Source organism: Amblyomma maculatum, chromosome 9, assembly GCF_055883805.1.
Source record: "Amblyomma maculatum isolate TAMU_Amacu chromosome 9, ASM5588380v1, whole genome shotgun sequence".
NCBI lineage: Eukaryota > Metazoa > Arthropoda > Arachnida > Ixodida > Ixodidae > Amblyomma > Amblyomma maculatum.
In genome coordinates, this window is record NC_139352.1 from 81,892,336 (window position 1) to 81,912,080 (window position 19,745).

The 19,745-nt window shown below is 46.1% G+C and overlaps 1 protein-coding gene across 1 annotated transcript in view; it reads left to right on the forward strand.

The window, feature by feature from the left end:
- Positions 1-239: 239 nt before the first annotated feature.
- LOC146179587 (galactosylceramide sulfotransferase-like) overlaps positions 240-19,745 on the forward strand; it is a 79,653-nt gene continuing 60,147 nt past the window's right edge. The window contains exon 1 of the mRNA XM_084579254.1: positions 240-897. The gene's annotated coding sequence lies outside the window, so the exon portion shown is untranslated. The remainder of the gene's footprint in view (positions 898-19,745) is intronic.

The window sequence follows — 19,745 nt, forward strand, 5'->3', positions numbered from 1 at the left end:
CGCTGCAGGGCAGACTAACGAAAGAAAAGAGTAGAGTGAGAGAAGAGGAAAGTAAAAAGTTAGAGCCAGTGAGAGGAGTTGGGAGTGAGCACTGAGCAGAGAGGGCAAATAAAGCAACAGGAGGAGTCCTATTCCTCTTTCCTGCTTTGACCCCCCCCCCCCCCCCCCCTCCCCGAAGCGGCCGGCCAGTCTATCGGAGCAGCAAAGCCAGAAGCCAAGCCAAGCCGGCGCTCCTACACACGAGAGAGGCGGGTGAGAGAAGGCGCGGCAACGGACGCGGTGAGGAAGAAGGGTCGCTCTTTGGAAGCGGTCGTCGCTTGCGCGCGCGTGCGACAAACTCGCGTTTTGTGCGCCACTGCTGCGGCCAGCACGAGGGGCGACAGCGTTTGCGACCCGTCTCCGGTGGGCTCGTCGTGCATTTGATGCCGGTGATTGTTGCGACCACGTTTCCACGAAAGGCTCGTTCGTCCCCGACCACGAACGCTCCGCTCCGTTGGTCCGTTCTCGCCTGCCGTGCTTCGACGTACGACTCACGTGCAGTGCGTGTGTTGCTTGTTTTCTCGGGCTGCTGCCAAAGTCTCATCCACGATCCAACAGCTTCGCATCGTTCCAAGCACTTTGTTTCCCCCATTCTTCGCTGTTTACGTGAGACGTCAGCTAGTTTGTCTTGTGGTTGGATGTGTTTTGCAACAGCTCGGAAGAAGCGCCCGGCGCGTCGCGAGTGAGTTGTGAACCGTTCTCAAAGGCAGAGGCGTTCGCCAGGGCCGCTGCATAGTGGCCGTCGTCAATTGGGAGCGGCTAAACGAGGCGAAGAAGAGTGGCGATGACAAATCACGTGCGGGACCCGTCGACGCAGCGAGAGCCTCGTCCTTAGAACGTCGTTCCCCTCCCAATGCTGTGAGTACGGCATGCATGCGAAGTCTTTAACTCTGACAGATACTTTCCCCTTTATATTCTTTTGTTAGCCGTGCCAGAGCTCGACTCGATGCGAGACGTGTGATCATAAGGATTGATAACTCTGTGGTGCAACGCAACAGTCAGTTGCTTTAGATATGTTGCCTTCGGTTTCCCAAGTACGGTTTCGCACGAGGCGCATCCATTGAGGCGCGGTATTTAAAACGTCGCAATAGTGAAACTAAATTTTCGACCGCCCTCTTTACTGGGAGAGGAATGCGCCGTTTATGCCTCCGAACGACCTCGTCTTTGACCTAAACAGGACATGCGCTAAGAGCACTGTTCGAGTAGCGACTGTACACCGCCGCTAGTGGGACCGCATCAAACAATGGTGTAGTCCTTGGACAGAGGATGATTCTAAACTTTGTAGAAGTGGAACAGAAAAAAAAAAAAAAAACTGGCTTTAATAATTTTGTTGGAGAACGGCGGTCCAACGAAGGCAGCACAAAAGAGACAACAAATGCGCACAATGACATGAAAAAAAAAAAAAAAAAAGGACGGAGGTTCTGATCATTTCTGTTTCTATGATGCCCCTGAAAAAATTCTCGAATAGTAGATCGTGGTTGTTCAAAAATAAAGTCGCAAGTTCAACTCCTCTGTTCGTGTCGTCTTCTTGTTCTTTTCCATTATGTTATTCGGCTCTTTTTTAAGCAATGTCTATTGTCCCAGAGCATCAGGGTATATGGTACGGCGCTATTGTTTTATATGTTTCCAGCTCTCAATCTTTGAGATGCGGTGAAGAATTCAACGAGCCCAACATTAACTGTTGCAACACTCATGCATCTCGGATCTCTTTCAATTGTATCGCTAAAGTAATCATATGGATCAGGTTGGAACGCCTCATCGGGGAAAAAGTTCTCGTCGGTCATAAAATACGGCGATTTCCTGGAGAAAAGTTACATCACTTGACCGAGTAATTCCCAATAGCTGGTGGGAAGCGACACCTAGTCGTAACAAATTACAGAACCCTGTCAAAAATGCGGCAAAATATTGTGGAGTTGTGTCGTAAACGTCAGATTGTTCTTTAGTACGTTTCTGTAGTGCTGCAGTTTTTTTTTTTGTGGTAGTTTACTGTTTTCTGTAGTTCTGAGTACTTTTTTGTTGTGACTACAGGAAATTCTCATGTTACTACAGAAAGTTGTGTTACAACAAGTTTTCTGTCAAAAACCGCACAGAAACTCTGTCGTAACAAGAGAAACTTTTGTTCTTTTTCGTCATCACAACAAAACTGACAACTGTACGTCCCGATGTATCTTTATTTCGCCCGTGTCACCACCTCAAGACACCTTCCCGAAACATTTCCAGCTAAGCGACCCGTATCTGGTTGTGTGCAGATGTTGACGTGTAGGGGTCCACAACCACATCCATGAAAGATGATAGAAAACTGGATCTAAAGACGACAGTTTCTTCTGCTACCAATACTAACTGTAATCAGGTGTCCTTGAGAATTTCGTGAATGCCTCTCATGTGTTCAATGTGTTCTTATGACAGTACTGTGTTTCACCACTGTGAAAATGTCTCGGAATGATCGATTTCGGACGCAGAACTTCGCCGGCCAACGGCACACTCTGTTATGGCTGTACGGACAGCATGCTCATAGTCATTTATGGTAAACTTAATACAAGGGGTGACCGCCGGAACATGAATGCCATCCTGCGGTGAGCAGACAGCAAGCCTTGCCATGAAAATTGGCAAAGCTCATTACAAGATCTACGTGTCGGAACAAAAGGACCCCTCTATCTGAAGTAAGGCGAGTCACTTAGAGCGCGAGAATTCCACCGAAAGCCTTATCACTCCCTTCGGTTCCGGACACTGCGCCGGACGCGACGCCGGTGGCTTATCATTGCCCAGAAAGGAGGCCGGCAGTGGCGTCATGGAATGACGGCCATTAGCGCAGTCCTGAGCCAACGCTTTTGCAATTCTGCCGTTGTTCTCGCTTTCACGGTCGGTCCGAGCACATGACATGCCATAGTGTGATGTCACAGAGAGGCTACGAATTAAGAAGACAGCTAGCCTGCCTGGTGTATCGCTATATCTTATTGGTTTTGCATCATTATGTACCCGCAGGAAAAGAAGTTCAGGAGCGTTTGCTGCAAATAGGAAGTCGGAGGAACTCACTGCTACCCTACCAGCAATGCAAACACAGCGAGTGGATCCTAGAGATGCTGTTGCATATACATAGTCATTCAGAAGTGTTCATTTGTGGAAATATTGTCTTTTGTACTAAATGAGTAACCTGTGGCAAAACAAATTCCATTTGATATCGCACTGTGATGCTATTTCTTATTCACTTAAAGATGACAATAGAAATATAACCTGATCAGCTTACCTGCGGTCCAACGAAAGTGATAGATAACACCCGTACTACATCTGGTCGCTCAGAGCCGCCGAACTGCCTGAGGTGTCACCAGTGTGCCTCTTGGCGCAGCCGTCTGAGGAGGATCGTATGTAAATAATCAACCGCATTAAGATTGTTCGATTCGCCTGCAGGGTCCTGGTACTGCCGGTGACCGCAGTTTTCTGGGCCAGTTGCATCCGAAAATGAATGGACGCTCAAAACAACTGCTATCGTTGCAGCTGATACAAGCATTTCACATTTATTTGTTTGCTGCACTGGACAAGTTCTTCAATTTATATATATATATATATATATATATATATATATATATATATATATATATATATATATATATATATATATATATATATATATATATGGGCGGGGGGGGGGGGGGGGGGGGGCTTTCGTCAGGAGTGCGAATGCATGCGATGCGGGTAGGTTCTATAGACCTTTTCACGATCCCGGGAGAAACCGGTTTGACTGGGCTGTGAAGCAGGCGTAGGGGGAGAATCCGCAGTTTTTTCCTGTGCTATGAGCACAGCCCAGTCCCCAGTATGGCAGCGCCCTTTGGCCAGTTTTGAAAAGGTCTATAGGCGAAGAGTGGAAAAAGAAACAGGTGGCGCAGAGGCGAACAATGGCATTGTAGTGGTGGGTGGGGTAAAAAGCAGGTACAGGCGGGGAGTGAAAAAGAGTGCAGGTGGGGAGTGCGAGAGAAAAAAAAATGACGGCACATGGAAGGAAGCACAGTAATAGGTATGACCACAGGTGACGGAAGCAGGAATTGCGTGACCTTCGTTGTGTGTATGGTGAGGGAGGCTGACATTCCTTCGGTCTACTGGTAGTAAGCTTGACTTGGCAGTTTGGGTGAGTTTGCGGCAGGAATTCAGGGGGTAACTGAACTTTGAAGTGGAGAAAGAATACCAGGGCTCTCATTTATACCTGCCTGCAGGGCATTAAATTTAAATATAAAGTATGATTCTAGTTGTTCCCGTTCGCGGTTGCTATGGAAGCCGCTCTGGAGAGGAGAGGAAGCACATACATGATAAAAGACCATCCACAGGAGGGTACAATAGCCCATTCACCATGCAGGAGCTGAAGATTGCACTAGGCACATGTGGTAACACAGCTCCAGGTCCTGACAGGATCACATATGGAATGCTCAGGCATCTGCATGTGAACACTCTTGAAACCCTACTCTGTTTGTATAATAAAGTATAGGCCACAGGACGCTTTCCTAAAGCATGGAAGGAAGCGATCATGATCCCGATATTAAAACCCGGAAAAGAACCCACTCTTGATGCCAGTTATCGACCTATTGCTCTAACCAGCTGTCTATGCAAGCTTTTTGAAAAAATGGCAAATCGTCGCCTTCTACATTTCCTTGAATACAGGGGTCTTCTTCTTCCAAACCAAAACTTTCCTTCATTGCCCTCATAAAACAGTTGCGACTGAAGTGTCTCAAAGCAATGAATCTGTTAAAAATTCTGTCTCACCGGTCTTGGGGCACAGATCGCGACTGCCTTCTGAGCCTTCTGAATAGTGTAGTTCTAACACGCATTGACTATGGCTCGATGGTCTATGGGTTCGCATCATCCTCTGCTGTAAAATTGCTCGATCCCGTGCACCACCTCAGCCTTCGGCTTGCCACGGGTGCTTTTCTAACCAGACCAATTGTTAGCTTCTATGTCGAGGCGAACCGATGGTCACTGCAACGAAGAAGAGAATTTACTTGTGAAACTTATGCCACGAAGGTACTATGCCAGCTGAATTATCCATGTCGCCGGCTCCTGCTTGACACAAACCGCACAGAGGTTTTCTCAAGAAAACCATCACTAATGCCACCAGACCCAATCAGAGTTGTCGCCCATATTGAATATCTGGACATTCCGGTTACCAGTCTTCATACAACTTCCATAAAAGACCTAATTGCTCCTTGGGAAATGCACGGTGTTAATTGCGACCTGTCGTTCCTTGAAGTCGGGAAACGTGCGTCCCCTATTGCCATACAGCAGCACTTCATGTCACTTCAGGCAAAGTACATATGCAATGAGTATTACACTGATGCTTCAAAATCTGCTCAAATCTCCTGTGTAGCACATGGACCACAGTTTTCGGAGTAAAAAACACTGAACAGATATGCAAATATATTTACCGTTGAATGCCATGGTATCCTGTTAGCTGTGAGACACATTATAGAAAAGAAAATACAGACATCGATCATGTACACAGACTCCCTCAGTGTTTTAACGTCCCTATCCTTTCGAAAGTGGCATAATAAGAACCCAGTCCTGAATTCCCTTTATAACACCCTTATGTCTGCCCATAAACTAGATATTAATATTACACTGTATTGGGTGCGCCAGGCCACCGCTGTATACCGGGTAACGAGGCAGCTGATAGGCTTGCTGCATCAGCTGCCCTTCGAAACACTACGGACATTGACAACATATCATATCAGGATCTCAAGCCACACATCAAAAACATGATCCTACAACAATGGCAAGAGGAGTGGGACACAGCAACTGAGAATAAACTACACACAATAAAACCAAGGATAGGCACTACAGAAAAATGAAACAGATTCAAAGAAGTAACTTTGTGCAGGCATAGAATAGGCCACACATATACAACACATTCATACCTTTTAACAAACTCTCCTGCACCACATTGTTCGAGATGCGGTGACCGGCTAACAGTGGTCCATGTTTTAATTGAATGTCCGAGACTTCAACAGCAAAGAAGACATCATTTTCCCGAATTACACAAGAAACATATACCCACACATCCGTCCATCTTTCTTAGTGATGATCCAAATTTCCCTTTAGATAGAGTTTTTAAATATTTATTAAAAGTAGGCTTTTTATACGGAATTAGTAAGCAACATGGGCGCCACCCCGTTTTTTTTTCTTTTTTTTACTTAGGTAGCTTTCTTTTTCTTTTTACTCAGACCACTATACACCGCAATTCAATGTTTTAGGCCCTATACTCCAGCGTTTTTAGATTATACACAGCGAAATAATTTTTAGGCCCTATACACCACGGTTTTAAATAGATTATTAAACATCACACTTCGGACATTTTATTGACTTCAGTTAACACTTCACTTTGTGTTTGGCGCTCTTTGGCCTAACATACTCTTGCGCCACAAAAATCAGTCCATCATCATCATCATCATCATCATTATCATCATCATCATCATCATCATCACTTTATTGACTCAATGTGCATTCGAGTTCACATCATGTTTTCACAGGGAACATGGTGAGAACGTTTGTGCCCTAGCAAGTCTCATATATATATATATATATATATATATATATATATATATATATATATAAGACACTATTAATACACCCAAGAAAGTAGCAGGTGGGACAGCGGGGTCGATGTAGCTCAGTTGGAAGAGCACCGGATGCGTTATTTTGAGGTAGTGGGTTCGGTTCCCACCATCGGCACGTTGTTTTTCCTTCTACTTTGTGTTTAATTCTTTCCTCTAAACAGATTACATTACTAATTTATGTGATTATCGAAGTAAAAATTAAAAAAACAAAAAATTTACAATCCCTAATGCTTTCCTTGGCCTCGCCGACTTCTTTCCTTCACACACACACATATATATATATATACACACACACTGGACCTGTATGGCTCACTAGTAGAGTACAAGCACTCTTCGTTTCGCATTCAATGATCGCGGATGGGACGCCCTGTTCTGACGCGTCACTCAGAGTAAGCAGCTGCACAGCGTGCTTTGCGGTAGCATTTTACCCTCTTCTTGACCTCCTCGCCCAATGCGACGGCCGAGCAATCTTGACTTTGTTTTCGACGAGCCCCGCTCCATCTGCAGCTTTGCTCCGTAGAGGTGTGAGCATCATCACAACCAACCGGAGCTGAATGGCCCACTAAGCCGTGCTGTCTATTCGACAGCATGAGACATTACGAGAATGGTTGGGTCGGGTATTATTAGCGCGGACTTAAAAAAGGAAAGAAGAAAACTAGTGCGGAAGAATCATGTAGAGGAATTAGGCGGTTAAAAGGAGTGTACGCGGTTCCAGCATCGCGGTGGCTGAATTATCACATAGTGCGGAATAGAGAGAAGTGCCTGAAACGATGAGACATGAAAGTCTGTGACCCTTTGGGCCACAATTTTCAGTACAGCTTCGAGGAGAAAATAATATCCTATTTTGAGCTGCCAATTACGACGCTAAATGCGTCAGTGCTACCCAGCGAACGTCAGATGAATAACAAAGGGCCGAACAAAACCGAATCTTGCTATAAACATTATCTTCCGAGACCTTTATAGCCCCCATAGTGCACATTGCGTAAACTTCCTTCGGCGGCTTAACCATTATGCTAAAGAGCATTTAGCGGAGAGGAAGTTGTAGTATATGTCAAGGTGGCGCAATGGTTAAGACGCACGACTGCTGAACCTATAGGACGCCGGGTATACAATTTCCTTCTCGGCGGCCACTTTTAGATGCAGGCGAAAAGCAAGATGCTCCTCCGATGTCAGCGCACGTTAAATAACACCAGGTGGTCGAAATTTTGGCCGTCCTCCACTACACGATGCCTGTCATAGCCCGAGTCTCTTTCGGAGGTTAGTTGAATCCTATACACCAAATAAAATGATATCAAAATCAACGAAACCAAACCAAACTATAGTTGTAGTATATCCATGCACCTTATGTGACACCACCACTGCTTTGAAGTCTGCTTTCCTAGCAAGCATTTCTTCAACGTGCAAAGCAAGATAAAGGAAACACTCAAGAGAGATCGCAGGACCGCAGCTTTCACATTGATTTAACAGATTATACCAGTTTCGTTTTCCTTTCCCAGCTGCTTGCTGTAGATCTTGAGGCGCAACCAAAATGGACGTTGAGCAAAGAGGCAGTGTTGAGTAAACCCTCCTCGTGTGCTTTGAAGTGGTGATGCATAGCGCGAGCAGAGGAATAAAATATTGTCACGTAGTGGTGACAAGGCCGTAGACACCAAAAGAAGACACAGGCTTGATGGTACTGAAATAACTCTTTATTGGGCTGGCGCGCCCGCAAAAGAACTAAGCAACTCGGCGGCGGCGATAGCAACAAACGTGCTCGTCGATCGTCGAACAAAGAATGCTCGTCACACTCGTCAACGCTCAATCTAAAGGCTGCTCAGAACAATCTAGACAACGTCGCAAACTGATACTAGCACAACCTGGAACATTGTAGAAGCATACGCAAGTGATCGAAACCTTCGAGACAGATTTCGGCGCATCGTGCACGACAAAGAAAATGATAACGCGTTGTATAGCGACAACGAGCATGAACAAACACGGGATACAGAATTGATACGCGTGCCAGAATCACAGTGATAAGGCCGCATGCCGGCGGCTTTTAAAAAACAACAAATACAGTTTTGAAGGTTTCGCAGCAATATAGCATCCGGCTCAACTGTTCTCAACGCTTGGAACCTATAGATTTAAACCCATTACTAAGGCACCTTTTATGTACCACATAAGTGGGACAAAAGACAAAAGCGGAAAAAAGATGGGGCAGACTTAACCGGTACCGCAAGTGCTGTCTCGCAGCTGTGCGACAAGTTCCGACACTCTTGCGGTATTGGTACTTTGGCCCACCTTTCGTCAATTTACGCTGTTCCTCTCAAAAGATGCTCTGCCAACTGGCTCGACTGTCCTCATATCATTTGTCAGCTCTGTAATGCCACACATGTGATCCGTCCTTCTTCTATAGTAGCAGGTAAAGAACAATGCCGACAGTAAATTTGCGAGGCTACGCAATTAACTGCACGAGACTCAAACAACTCAACAGTGCAGCAGTGTCAAACGCAAATACACTGCGGACTCGAGCAAAGCCGGTGATGAACTCTGGCGGATCTTTTTCGAACATGCATGCAGGTCGGGGGATCAGGAGCACATTCGTTCCCGCCTTTTTTTTTTTTTTTTTTTTTTTTTTTTGAGCGGCAGCTGTTAAGGCCCCTTTCAACGCTTCTGCGGTTTCCGTGTCGGCGTTACGGTACCAAGATACTTTGTTGGGCGAGTTGTTAAACATCCATTATTAATTTAAACAGCGCGACACACAGGACAAGATAAAAGGAAACCACGGTACAAGCGCTGTGGCTTGTACTGTGTCTTCTTGTTCGCGCTGTTTAAATTATTAATCGGCGTAACGCACTAGGCGCAAAGCGTCATGCTGATTGGTCGCAGTGGAATGATGTAATGATGATACGCAATAACAGTGCGACAAGGAAAAAGTACATTTGCGGCTATTTACACCGCAGGTTAGAGATGCGGCATGCATATATGAGTAGCATACACACATATTAGTATGAAGTAACCTCCAGATAACGTCTTGATGTTTCACTAGGAATAATATTGAGCCCTTATAGGTGTGTAATGATTGTGCAGTATGTTCGCCCATGCGATTCCTAGCCGAGGAGAAAAGCGCATTTGAAGGCCAGGCTGCCCGGTCCTGTATCTGTTTATCGGCGTAGTATTCAGTTCAGTTCAGTCGTTCAGTCGTGTCCGACTCTTCGTGACCCTATGGACCATATCACGCCACGCTTTCCGGTCTCTCACTATCTTCAGTACGGTCTGTCACAAATATAACGACGACGTGCGTGCTGAAAAATAAATGATTTAATATAGTTGACGCTTTCACCAACGCTCTCGTCATTGCGTTGCGACAGCTATAGATGCATAATATGAGTGCACATAACGTAAGATGGAGTCCAAAGTCGGACTCCACCCTGCCGGATTGTTGCCGACGAAGTTTTTGCGGGCGCATTTAGTGTGTAAGCACTTAGTGGGCAACAACCCGCCTGTTTGAAATTCAGCCAATCACATTTAAATTATTCTGTCATGTGCCCCGCAAAGTATCGCAGAGTGTCGCTGAAACGCGTCCTCCGTCAGCAGCGTCGTCAATTAATAAAGTGAATTATAATCCTCGCAGCTGACAGCCATGCTGTCGACTGCAGGGCTCCGAATCTATTATACGTACGACTCGGTCCATACTTGTAAATACCAGTGGTTGCTGGTTCTTGCTCCGCGACTAAAGCATAAAAGTATCATTCTTTCCTTAAAAAAATCAAAAGTCGTTTGAGACAGCGGCGAAATTTATTTCAACAAGCCTTGTTCTTGATTTCATTCCAGTACGTGCCGTCACATGTGATGTGGGTGACACCCACCGGTAAAAATGGGTACAAGCTTCCCCCGGCCTGGCGCTCGGTTTTTATAGGGGTGAGCGCTTGGGAGAAGTTCCGTAAACCCCTCTGCGCCCTTGGTGGGCCAGACCCAGTTTCGAACAACTTCGCAGCCTGCAAAGGTGGTTCATTTCATCTTGGTTCTCCCTTTGAGCCTCGGGTACCTAAAAAAAAGCCATGGTTAAAAAAGGGCCACATATGGGCTTCTGCCGCGCGAGGCGGGCTTATGGTTGTCCGATGGCGGAACGAAGCACTGTCCCATCGGCGCAACTATTTGGGCGATGACCCCTTTCCCAAGCATTTCACCCCTGAAGAGCCGAGCACCAGGCCGCGGGGGGAAAGCTTGTACCCATTGAAAACTGGTGGGTGCCCGGCGGCACCAGGGATCGATCCCGGTACCTCCCGAATGCGAGGCGGATGCTCTACCTCAAGGCCACAGCTGGTTTTCTGGCGCTAATTTTACTAGAGCTTCTGTATTGGTGCTAGCGCGGTAGTCTGTACACCAGCTGACACTTGGGCGAAAGCGACGGCTCATCATGCATACTACCATTCCGCATGGCTATGTCATCCACCGACTTGCTGAGTAATCGTTGCAACCATTGCGCTCCTGCCTCGTGATATTGTTTAACCGCTCATATGCGGAGCAAATAACCTGACCTATTGACCTGGCTGCAACATTCGCAGCTGACGCAGTACTGGCCTCCTAATTTGTTTAGGGTACAGCCGCCGGTATGCAGGCGGCATTTCTACAGTACTTATTAATATGGGAGTACATTGAAGAACGAAGATATATCTAAAGAGATTTCAGCGCATTCGGAGAATATCAGTGGTTGCGTTCCTGCCCCTCTTTGTGGTAGCATCTTTTGCACTGCCGCGATGGCCTTGAATAATCTTAGGACCATGTAGTTAGTATAACGTAGTTAGCGCTTTGCCTTCCTTGCAGTGGGATTTTTGCCTCTTATTTCGGCTCTAAAAAGCGGCCGTTATGACGCACCATACGGGCTTGGCCTACAAAAGATTACTGCCCTATTAGCCGCGGTAGCTCAGTGATTAAGACGCTCGACTACTGACCCGGAGTACCCGCTTCGAACGCCACCACGGCGGCCAGTTCCAGTGGGGGCGCTTAAAGGCGTCCGCGTGGTGCGTGCTGTGCGATGTTAGTGGACGTTAAAGGTCCCCAGACTAGAAATTATTCAGAAGCCCTCAACTATGGGACGTCTTTCTCTCTTTTTCCACTCCCCCCTTCCTCACTTCCCTTAAGATGCGGTTCAGGTCTACATCGAGGAGTGTGACAATTAACTTCGCCGTTCTTTTTCTGCTTCTGCAAACCAATTTACATCTATATTTACTCCTGCCCCGTTCCATCCGATGCTGGGAGCCAACTTATACATTTCCAGGCGGATCGGGCTTCGAAGCCGCGTCAGTGGGCACGCCGTTCCTGATATGGCGTCGCCGGCAGCCCACGCGCTTAACGTCATTGTGGTTTCCCTCTGCTTTTTGCTAGCGTGTTCATCTGGAACGCAGATGTTCGCCTCCTTTCGTAGGCCGAGAGCTTCGCTGTGTGAGACACCGCAACGGCAGGGAGGTAATTTTTTTCGCCGACTAGTAGGAGAGGGTATCTAGGAGGTTTTCGTTCTGAGAAGGCTGATGCGAAAGCGCGTGTTTTGCAGCTGTGGCGTTGCGTTGCCGGGATGACTATGCTGGACATTTCCAGGTCAAGTGAAATTTATTACTAGGCAGAGTCGAGTCAATTCTATATTGTAATCAGTGGGGAATGCAATCTGGCCTAAAAGTATTCGTTGACATCCGTTCGAATAAGCTCAAAGCGTACGCCAGGCTGTTTAATGCAGAAGCGTTACTATCAGCGTTCTTTCATTTCGCTGATGCCTCATTCTGGCAGCCGCTTGAAAAAAAAGAAAAAGAAAGAAAGGACTCGCCGCCAGAGGGTTTCGAATTCAGGCCGAAGCTGAGAGACCTTCGCCTCGCTCGTTGATAGGCCAGTGCGCCATTTCGTTCTTTGTTGAGTGGAACATGCTTTCTTAATATATACAACGTAAAGTAAGACCTGAATATGTAGTACCTAAAATTTCAACTTTGTGTTTGTGCACATGGGTATAAAAGTAAAAGTAACCGCTGGAACTAAACAGTACACACGTTTCTAAGAGGAACCGGAAATGATCAGAAATCATTAACGCTTGGGGAGGGATGATGCAAGTAGAGGAGGGGGGGGGGGGAGGCATTGTGTGTGAAATTACGGCGAAAATTACTTGGAAACAAAATGTTCTTGCCTCCTTGCTGCTCATTGCTGCCTGTTGCTGCCAATTGCTGCCGTTTTCTTTCATTTTATTTTTCTTGTTTAACGTTTATTTGTAACTACTTCCCTATTTCCTTCTCGAAGACCATGGGCGTATGCCGATAAATCAGTTAATGAACAAGGCTAAACGTGGCACAAGTAAGCTGCTCGGTCCAGCCGTCTGTTATTTTAACCGCAGGGAACTAAAGAGCTCTGTTGAGTTTGCGTGAGGTCACACGCCCCATGTCGTGCACTTGCGGGACGACCTGCGGACCCCAAATTGAAGAACAAAAAATAGTAACGCCACGCAGATTGTTCGAAGTGGTGAAGATATATGGATCGACTCCTTACGTCGATATTGCGCTCCAGTTGTGAATAAGGAAAAAAAAAAAGAAAAGGGTCTAAAAATGTCACGCCACCTGCGGGTAGAGAAGTGGGCTAATGAACCCCCATTTGTTGGGAGCAATGCGACGAATGCCCGACTTCCTCTCGCTGATTGAAGATGCGAGTTTCATTAAAATTATCTCGCGTGGCTGCACCTGATTGCGCTGCTCTTGCCGCTTCAAAGCTCTGACAGCATTTGTCCAACTATACACAACTATAGTTGCTGTCTAAAAGCTGTGCCGGTTTGCACGCTGGTTCGCCACGCAGCTCGGACATATACGCATCGGTCAGTGAGTATTTTTGCGCAGTGTGTATTCTTTGCAGCCATAACTCTGTCGCGTCATACCCTTGAAGTCGGAGCTTTAATGAATCTTATTCATATAGTATATTGAAGCAATATTGAAGGTATATTGAATCGCTCTTGTTTTGTCCTCCAATTCCTTGCATGGTCCTCATTTTTTGCGCTACCTTCAATACGATTTAAAACAAGCCTAATGTGCCCGGTACAGCTAACGTTCTAAAAAGACAAAATAATGCAAGTCGGACACTATAGTATAGTTTTATACTAGGGTAATTTGATTCCTCCATGAATGAAAATATTGATTTACACCAACAAACCATAAAATTTGAAAGTAATTGCATTCCTGCCTTAACTAGACCTAAAAGCTGCTTTTTTGTGTGTGTGTGTGTGTGTGTGTGTGTGTGTGTGTGTGTGTGTGTGTGTGTGTGTGTGTGTGTGTGTGTGTGTGTGTGTGTGTGTGTGTGTGTGTGTGTGTGTGTGTGTGTGTGTGTGTGTGTGTGTGTGTGTGTGTGTGTGTGTGTGTGTGTGTGTGTGTGTGTGTGTGTGTGTGTGTGTGTGTGTGTTTAACGCAAGCGTAGCTGCCGCTGGTACCCCGCAAACGTCATGAAAAGGCTGCCAGTGCCCAGAACCACAGTAAGAGCCCGGCTTTAATAAATATCGGCTCCAGCTGTAAGTCTTTCGACCACAAAAAAGCGGTCGTTCTTGATTGTAACGTGTTTATTCGAAGGTAGCGCAACTGGATACGTTCCCTGCGTAGAAAATATCCCGTAGCGCGTCTGCGGGCTTAGCAAAATATAAATTTTAACATGAATGCCTGCAAATTATGAAGAGTAAAAATGTACGCATTGCGCTAAAGGATTGCGTGGCATCGCAGTAGGTTTATTGGAGTATTGTACTTTACCTGTACTTACCTATGGGGCTGAGTACTATAACGAAAAGGGTTCTACTTAAGCTGAGGACAAACAGAGAGCTATGGAACGAAAAATGGTAGGATGTAACGTTAAGAGATAGGAAGCGGGCAGAGATGAAGTGGATGCAGCTAGCACAGGACTTAATGGGAGGAAGGTAGGAGAGGCCTCCCTTGCAGTGGGTGTAGTTCGGCTGCTGCTAATGGTGATGCAGTGGGTTTTACTATAAAATTCAGATCATTTCACTGATGGTTGAGACAGCGTCTTTATTTTGTTTAAGAACCATCTGACAGGTCGGCATCTGGAAAGTCCAGATTTAAAAATCCGCAATTCCTCAGTCGTAGTAAAGCGGTCATCTGCATGTTTGAGCGCTCGTGCCGTGGGCGGGAAGGAAGGGGGGGGGGGGGGGGGGTGCAATAGAGTAGTTCGCCCGGCAGCTAAGATTCGAAACAGGAATTTGGCGGTAGTTAGCTTTGGCGTGAGGATATTCCGAAATGCAGGGTACATATAGAAGTATAAAGTTATCCCAGCATTATCCCCTCCCTAAAATAACAAAAATGTAATCTGGGGCCCTGTTCTAGACAATTTATTTATCTATTTAACCATACTGCAGGCCAATGCTTTGGGTCTAGCAAGAGGGGCATTACAACAATAGGACTAAAAATGAGGCTGTAAAAAAAAAAAAAGAAAACTGAAGTTCACAAATTTAACTCGCGTTATCTCAGCGAAAAAAAGGACACAAATCTCGAACACAAAAGGGACGAGTGAAAAACACAAAAGTACTAAAGTAGGAATAGGATATATGTACAACAAAGAGCTAGACTGGGAATTCCTGTCTAGTTATAATATAGCAAAAACAAAAAGAAATGTTCACAAATTGAAAATGCAATGCAAATCAATGCACATGTACATGCAAAAAAGAAAGGGATTCCAGTTCTGTTAGGAAGCTGTTTGATTCAAATGTGGTCGGTGGTAATTTGTTCCATTCTTCCGCTTAGGGGAAAAGAAATGTTCTTATAGGAGTTTGTTTTTACAAATCGGAGCAAGTGCATGTTGAGTAGCATGCCTTGTTCGCCTGGTGGTAGCTTGCCGAATACGATTCGGAAGGTATTGTTAGCAGGCCGTCATTGCTACGCTCAATTGACAACAACCCCGCGGATCGATGGTTTTTTATGATAGCAAAGCGTTTGCAAGGGGAGGGCAGCTAGGGCCCCCGTGCAGCTGCAGATTTGCGTCTTCATTATTAATCCTCTAAACGGTTGCGTAGATGAAAAGTACCCTTATGACATCGTTTCAGTACTTTTTGTAATTACAACAAAATGTCTCCGCTTACTTCGCCACCTAGAGTAATTGTCTACCAAACTGCGGTGATCTAAGGAATGATACACCACGTCAAATTTGCCATGTTTTTTATGCACTCTCCTCGGTCCCAAACATGGCGCCCAACTCCTGCCCTTTACGGCAATGGAAGCATATTATTTACGTCGTGAAATGTAATTTTGACATCACCGTTTAATGTTTATGCATGACGTATTTCCCGCTACACAACGCCAGCCAATCACATTTCAGGAAGCGCCCCTTGACAGGAAGCAGTGCATTTTACCCCATTGGTAATACAAGCGCAAGTGCTTTCCTCCCTACCATATATAATTCTTCCTCCCACCCCACGATTACTTATATTTGCCATGCAGGCGGCAAGAATTGCTCTGCTAAAAATCTGTTTGCAAGGTCATGTCATTTTGACGTCACCTTAAAAAGCCATTTCGACAGCTCAAAATTTCGCGCCAAAAATTTGAAACACGTGACTATTCTGGAGAACCAATCAGAAAAGCATTATGGTGCCGAGCAGCGGCTATGCGTATCAAGATTAAGGCCCCTGGTACTGGGTGGAGAGATGATCAGCTGAGGTCCTGTCGTCCAGCCGATCAAACAGTAAAGTGATACGCTGGATCAGATCGACGATACCAGTAAGCAGTAACTATCCCATTTTTGATTTCGTGACAAGCAACAGCGGGTGGCGGACAACTTGTCTTCAGGCATTCCGGACTGCATCTGACCAGTTCAAGTGTACAATTCCCGCCAAAAGTTTCCAGGCCACGTGTTTGGCGAAGGCGTTAAAATCAATTTGAGCCACGACTATGCTTAATCATTTCTATACGGACTGCAAGCTTGCGCAACGCATTTGAGATTAGAATTTAACCCACAGGGGCCCTTGCAGGCACGTTTATACGGCTTGGTTCGCTCGTGAAACTTGAGCAGTATGCATCACGCTCCTCCCTACTAGCATATATGTGTCTGGAATGTAGTTTGTTGACAGGGTACCGGGCCGGGCACTTATTTGTCGGCGGAATTTCGCGTCGCCTTAGGCTTTTGTGCTAACCTGTACTTGTCAGTTCGTTGGCAGCCCACTCTACTGTAAGTAGAGTGTATGCAAACATTATGCATACTCACGATCTATGTATCCAATTCGTTGATTCAGAAGCATTATTTTCAACTGTATAGGAAACTTAGTAGCTCCGTAGACGTGTATTAAGCGGTATCATGCACTGATGAAAAGTAAACACCTTGGTCTAGAAATGTTTGACGGACCCTGTACGGCAAGCACACGAGTACGCGTTGAACGCTCGTGGTTATACTGTGGCGGCGTGCGACATTATTTGACCCCGTTATTTCGATATTTTCTTGATCGTGGACGGGCAGAGCTTTTTTCGCTTTAGCTGCGAGACGAACTCGTTTTTGAAAGCCTCTGAGCCCCCGAGAAGTGGTCATACCAGTGGTCATACCAGTGTAGTACTCTGGTATGACCATGTCTTGACAGCAAGGTGTGGGACTCCAGCGCTGAGCTGCGGTAATTATAGATGCACTGTCAGATGCACTGTCTGACAGCTTGCTTGTCGATCTATCAATCACGTGAGGTCTGTCAGGCTGACATAAACCTGAAGCGCTAATTTATTCAGATCGAAATCATCGATTGCCAAGTCAATTGACCTTCGCTTTGTAGCGCGCGCGTGTGTGTTTCTGTGTGTAAGTTGCCAAAATTTTCGGGCTGCACATTTATATATTGATTAATCGCTCAGTGTAACCGCTCTGTTATTGATGGATGCGTCCGCTTGTCCTTTAGCTTTTCTTTCATGGCAGTGATGTAAATTATAAGAGTATCTTTTCTTTACTCAAAGTCGTATGGGCTGTCCCAGACAGACGAAGGAATGTGTTTGCTACAACACGCTAGCGAAAACAATCGTCTCCGTCCTTTAACCAGCACCGAAGGTTTCTCAAGCCTTTCAAGCTTGTAGTTTGGTATGTCTTCAGGTCATAGGTATACTTGTAAGACAAAGTCGAGCTGTGAGTGGTCCCCATGGACCACTCACTGCTAATATGTCGGGGGTGGATCTCGCACCTTTGCCGTCTGCGGGAGTTTGATTGCCTTCTCATCAGAAGCGGTGATAATCTTTTTTTTTTTTTTTTTTTTTTTGTCCAGCCAGAGGAGGTTATGCAAATATAGCGATAGCTGGCTTCGGTTCCCCGCAGAGCCATGCAGCCACGTCTTTGTGACTTTGCCGCTGTTATTTACGTTGTGATAAAAGTGGTGCAGTGGTGGGAAAGAAGTAGAAGCTATAAACGAAGGAAAACAGCTAATTGCTTCTGCAGGTATACACGTGGTTGACAAAGTAAATTGGCGCTTAATTTTTTTAGATAATATTCTTTTCGTCGAAACGTTCGCCCATTGGCCAGCACCAACCAAGACCTGAGCGTTGACAGCAAGCATGCAGCACTATTAGTGCCTCCAGCTGTTTCCCGCGTACTCCAGGCGGTAAAAGGTCAGTTTACAACTGCCTGCTGAAATTTCTTCCAGTGAAAGCTAAGAGCCGCACCACCAGTGAGGCCTACAGGAATAAGAAGCGTAGAAAGCTGGCTAGTTGGTTTCTAGTACAATTGTGAGACATTCTTCCAGCGCACGAAGAACACGGACGAAGGACGCAGAGAGCTGAAGTCCGGCGTTCTTGTTGTCTCTTCTACCTTCATCCGCGTGTTTTTCGAGCGCTGGATGAATGTCTCACTAGCTACAAGTCGTGTCTCAAGCACAGAGACATAGCAAAGTCTGGCACACGGTGGGCTCTGGCAGCGCCAATACTTTTCCCCGTACAAAGCGATCCGAAGCAGCCACCTCGCGTACGTGCGGACCACCTGTTTATCCCGGCACATCTCGCCGCTCGCGCGACGCTTGCATGGATGGTGCGTATCGTGCACGCAATACGTGTGCAGTATGATGTGTATACGTACACGTAGGCTAGAATCCGCCTGTTCAAAAAGAACGCAGTTGTTCTGGCGTTAAAAAAAGAAATGCTATGAGGCACAGGCGCCGCTTCCTGCTCTTCAACAGGCTGCCTCTGTAGGGTGGCGTAGGTGTATAAGACGAAATCCTGTGCACATGTCTCCCGTTTGTCACAATATTCTGTTATATCAATAAAACAAAAAAAGATGCAAAGACCATTTCCTCCTCAAGCACAAAAAAATAAAAATAAAAAAGACTTGACTCGAGCTTGCAGTTGTATGCGCGCATGTGGTGCACATCCTACATAAATGAAAGAAATGAACGCTCCTGGCACTCAACAGCAGCTCATGTTGTATGAACTAGCGTTGCGAAAACCCCGGTGCTTGCTATAATGCTATAATCGTAATAACATGAGCAGGTACAAGAGCAAGGACTCGTCACAGGGTCGTTAGTACACCCAGTCGTCTTTCGTGCTGAGAGCTGCCCTGAGACGCCCGTATATACGCTGTACCCACGCTCGACGAAACACGCGCCAAGGCGTCCCTGCATCAAGGCCGTGCTCAGTCTTGCGCGCACTGTCGAAATAGCCTCGCACCGTTATTCGACAGGCTTCGGCAGCAGAAATTTTGACTACAAGGACGCGTCTGCTGACTACGAGCTAGGTGAGAATATCATTAATAATTTTCATCGCTTCAGCTCGTGAACGAAGCACTGACGGTTATAGGTTACTCCTTAATTATTCGCTATTCCGTTAATGAGAGTGACGAGCTCATTTTGTTTTTTCTAAATGATTTTCATCTGAACAAAGATTTTCTCACATGCATTTTGAGCATAGTCGTTACTGTGTGTTATTTGACTGTTCCCCGTCTTATCGCAGTCACTCGGGAATGCAGCGACTGTTTATTCGTTTCCAGTTACTTTCGTACCAGCATAATGAATGGAAATTCACGGTTATCCAGAACTCGAGCGCTTTCTCCTTGCGAAAGTGACTGCTTTTCCCCGAACAGCGGTCTGCTTTCTGTATGGATGCATTACGCGTCAGTGCGTTGAATAACCTCGGCCACTTTGTAGCATGTCTCACTCAGCGCATG